Raw genomic sequence first — 5,102 nt, 5'->3', positions numbered from 1 at the left:
GAACATGGTCTGGGAAGCAGAGGCTGAGTCAGAAAGCAGAGCTGAAAGGCCCTATGTTAGGAGGTGGGCTCAGGCCTGGGCTGACCATGGGGGCCCGGATGAAAGCTGAAGTCAGCAGGAAGATGCTGGTGAAGCAGTGAACAGAGCTGACGCAAAGAGAAGCAAAGCTGCCATGAATGAGATCTTGCAGGTCCGGAGAAGCAGGGAGAACAGTGCACCTGATCACGTTTCAAAAGATCAGTTTCAGTTTAGAACACACTCTATTCCGCTTCCCTACCCACTGCTCCCGTCGCACACATCCTTTCTTTTTCTCAGATTCTTCTTTTTTACTTTTATTTTTTAATTGAAGGATAATTGCTTTACAGAATTTGGTTGTGCACACATCCTTTTCCTTCTTTCAACCCCCCCACCCCCACCCCCCGAGGGAACTTGAATGGGAATCTGCACCTTGAAACTAAAATAGGAGAATTTCTGTGCTCAACCAAAGGATGAGTTACATCTGCAGCTTCCACACAGTCTCAGGAGGAAACTTGGATTGCCCTCAGGGTTAGTCCAGGACTCCCCAGGAACATCACAAGCCGCAGAACAACTGCTCATGTTTCTGCTTCGGCCCACACGGTGTAGGACACATGAGCCCACTCTACGGAGTGAGCCCAGAGCAGCCATCCCCATATACATTTGGGCAAATCTAGTCTTCAAGTTGCCATTCGATAGAATGGGTGGAGGGGAAAATACCTGAAGCACATTTGTTGAGTTCATTCTTGAGGGCTTCCCTGCAACACCATTAAATGTAAAAGATTGAATTGGAGTAGGAAGGCTGGTATCCAGGTCCTAGTCTCATTTGCCAGCTCTATGATCTTGAATGATACAGTTAATGCACAGTTTAACTCCGATCTACAGTTTCTTCATTTGTAAAAGAGGAATAATGGCTTTTGCCCAACTTACTTCAGGGTTATTTTAAGAAGTTAGATAAAATGAGGATGTGAAAGTGTCCCACGAACTCTTTGGCCCTTATTCAGATATATGTCTTTGGCTGAATGATAAAGAATTGAACAAGGAGTGTCCGCCCCAGGGAAGTGCTTGGGCTGTGTCTGCTCCTGTTTTTTAGTGTCTGATGCTCCTCCTGAAAAAAGCTGACCTTCAGGAAGCATGAGGACCATAAGGTAAGCCCATCAGGGAGGAGCTAAGAAACCAAACATGACTGCCTTATGGCACTTGTCCATGTGAAAATTCCAGGAGAGCAAATAATAATGGAAAATAAACTTTTCCCTTGTTCTTAATTTCAGGAAAAAATGATGAGAACCAAAGGTTGGTGAATAAGGAAAACAGCTCAGAAAAAGACATTTCCAAATTGATAATTAAGTACCTGTTCCTTAGGAAGAGACTTCCATGGAAACTTAAAGGAAAATGAGAAAAACATAAAAAACATGATCTGATCAGATCCCAAAGTGGATCCTTATTTTAAAAACAAAACAAAAACAGACAGTGTCACAGTGCGGAGGCATGCTCAGGAGTGTAAGGCAAGTGAAGGACATAAACATCAAAGCAACACCAACATTCTCCAAATGCAGGAAGCAAATAGGGATCAGGAGATTTTAATAGCAGAACATGGTTAAATATGTTCATAATATCTCCTTGTATCCGGAGACACAAACAATTGACTGGGTTTTAAGGGAAAGATGAAACAGCATAGGGTAAAACATAGACTGTTCAAAAGTACCTACAACGCTGGATGTATTCAAATCAGCGAGGGTCTGCTGGCAGGGACCCTAAGTCCTTTTAAAAGTCCAGTTTTCTTAAAGAATCTCAAGAAACTCTTGAAAGAGAACTAATTTTAGTAATTTTAAATATAAATATGTGATACATAATCAATTTATACAAGGCTAACAGTTTTGTAAAGTCAGGCATACACGAATGGTGTCTCCCAACTACTGACTGGTTAGAAATCACTGTCCTCCCAAGCCTAGTTCTCCCACCCTGATCTATCATGGCCTTTGTAACACAAGCCGGATGCTTTTTTCAAACTGGGCTGTTGTTTGGTCTTTTGAAAGGGTCTCATTTTGCTCTTTCTGTACTTGCTTTCAAATATCCATATTCCACCCCCACTTCAATACCCAATACCCTGTGGAAATCTTACCCATTAATTGCTGGAAGAAAATCAGCATAACAGGCCATATAAGACTTTATGGGATGTTCATGGCACTAGTGGTTTAGAATCTATAGGCTGAAAATTGCCAACAGTGTATTGCAATCATTTAACTGTGATTTGACAGTATTAGATGCTGGCATGACATCTGGAGCTCTCAGAACTGCCAATAGGGCTGTCTCCACACACATTCAGCCCACATAAAAGCCTTCCTCTGCAGCGAGGGACAAACTCCTGGGCTATACTTTGTGGCTGCAACTACTGGGTCCTGCCTTTGAAAGTCTCTCTCTCTCCCCTAAAAGGAAGAGCATCCCCAGTGCCCAGGACCAGCCCGCCTGGACAGGACTAGACCCCCCCTGGACAAGCACTGGATGAAAGAGAATGTGCAAGGTTCACTGGCTTAAGACCTCCCCTTCTTTTGTACTTTGGGCCAAAGGATGGTGGGAGGCAGTGCCAAAGAAAATAGACATGCTTAATCTGAAAGTGATTCTGCCTGCCTCATCGTTAGACACAATGTACACGTGAAGAACTCAAGGCTGACCTGTAACCAAGCCACAAGTGCCTGAGCGATTGTTTACATGTCATCTAATTAAGTCCCATTACAAATGTATCTCCCCTGTGAAGCCCTTCCATTCATGAGGGACATGAGCGGCCCCTAGGCTTCTCCAGCACTTAGGTTACTCCACTAGCCATACAGTGTTACGGCCTAAGAGATCCTTGAGGGTGAGCGCTGTTTCTTATACAGTTCTGTGTGCGACACAGCCTTTAATACATAATAGGTGCTTAACAATGAGTCATTTGAATGATGAACACCCGGGGAAACAGAGAAAAGTGTTGGGTGGAGAAAGGTGCCTTGAGCTGGCCAGTCAAGACTGCTTCTCTTCAGTCCCTTCCATGGGCCTCCTTCTCATGCTAGTAAGTTATAGTTTTAGTTCACTGTGTTCTGTAGTAAGCCTCCTTAACTGTAGCGAAATAAAGGCATACAAAAAATAATCTCAATTAAAGCTATGTGTGTCCGTTTAAGGGGAGAGGAGTGTGCCCCAAGCAAACACTTCTTCTCCAGCTGGGAGAGCCCTGCATGCAGACTCCAGTGTTGTGCCCAGAGGATCCTGAGCAGCCCAGAAGATGGCACCACCTGTGGGTTTGCTCTGAGGGCTCTCTTGTTTTCTATTTCTGCTTGAATGATGTACCCATCCATGAATCCATTGAAATTTTATTGAGCACTTGATGCTACCCTTATGGCAGAAAGTGAGGAAGAACTAAAGAGCCTCTTGATGAGTGTGAAAGAGGAGAGTGAAAAAGGTGGCTTAAAACTTAACATTCAAAAACCAAAGATCTTGGCATCTGGTCCCATCACTTCACGGTGAACAGATGGGGAAAAAGTGGAAGCAGTGACAGATTTTATTTTCTTGGGCTCCAAAATCACTGTGGATGATGACTGTAGCCATGAAATTAAAAGATTCTTGCTCCTTGGAAGAAAAGCTATGACAAACCTAGACACTGTATTAAAATCAGAGATGTCACTTTGCCAACAAAGGTCTGTCTAGTCAAAGCTATGGTTTTTCCAGTAGTCATGTAGGGATGAAAAGTTGGACTATAAAGAAAGCTGAGCTCCAAAGAATTGATGCTTTCACACTTTGGTGCTAGAGAAGACCCTTGAGAGTCCCTTGGACTGCAAGATCAAACCAGTCAATCCTAAAGGGAATCAGTCCTGAATATTCACTAAAAGGACTGATGCTGAAGCTGAAGCTCCAATACTTCACCTGATTCAAAGTGCTGACTCATTGGAAAAGACCCTGATGCTGGGAAAGATTGAGGGCGGGAGGAGAAGGGGACAACAGAGGACGAGATAGTTCGCATTACAAACTCAATGGACATGAATCTGAGCAAACTCTGTGAGATAGTGAAGGACAGGGAAGCCTGGCGTGCTTCAGTCCATGGAGTCACAAAGAGTCTGACAGAACTTAGCAATTGAACAACAACAATTTGCCAGACCCTGGGGACAAAATGTTGAGCCAAACAGTCGCTGCCCTACCCTCATGAAGGTTCCAGTTTATCCTGGAAGAACCGCAGAAGAAAACCAGTAGGCAGTCAGCTTAAACCCAGGTTGTGCTTAGTCACTCAGTCGTGTCCGCTCTTTGCGACCCCACAGACTGTAGCCCACCAGGCTCCTCTGTTCATGGTATTCTCCCGGCAGGAATACTGAAGTGAGTTGCCATGCCATCCTCCAGGGGATCTTTCCAATCCAGGGACAGAACCCAGGTCTCCTGCATTGCAGGCAGATTCTTTACCATCTGAACCACCAGGGAAGCCCCAACTCCAGGCTACAAGGACAGAAGTAAACACAAACTTGAATCGAATTGCATTAATGGATACGCCTTAAGAATGCTGCTCCCTAGCGCCCCCTGCTAGCCCCATCTTGCACGAGAGGCCCCAGGCCAGCACCTTCCGTGCCTGCTCCAGACACAAGCTTAGCTCTGTGATTGGCTGCCGGACACACACCTTCCTGGCTACAAGAGTCTGAGCTGGAGACACCCTGGATCCAGGTTCTAGGAGCTGGAGCACACAGTTTAACAGTGAATCTGGAGTGGACCGGGTTTCCTGACAGAAAGGGGTCTGCACGTCCAGAGTTCTCGGAGGTGGGGACTCGGAGAGTCAGGGTGCTGGTCGCAGAGGGTAGTGAAAGGCAGAGTGGTGAAAAGGGCAGAAGGAGGCAGCCGATCAGATGTTTGCTGTTGTTCGGGGGGCTGGAACAGCAGCAAACATCTGCTGTGCCTTCTAGTGAGTCCTCTTCTCTGCTTTTAGGAAAATATTTCATGAAAGGATGTAGTTTTCTAAAATCAGCTGTGAAAACTCAAGGTATGCATGAGGCCTTCACTGAAGGCCTTTGTTTAATGGGATTATAGGAAGCTAATTCCTCTATGGCTCAACTGCTAAATAATCTGCCTGCAATGCA

This window comes from Ovis aries, chromosome 12 (assembly GCF_016772045.2).
Source record: "Ovis aries strain OAR_USU_Benz2616 breed Rambouillet chromosome 12, ARS-UI_Ramb_v3.0, whole genome shotgun sequence".
NCBI classification, from domain to species: Eukaryota; Metazoa; Chordata; class Mammalia; order Artiodactyla; family Bovidae; genus Ovis; species Ovis aries.
The sequence above is the reverse complement of the archived record's forward strand: the minus strand, read 5'-3'. Positions refer to the sequence as shown.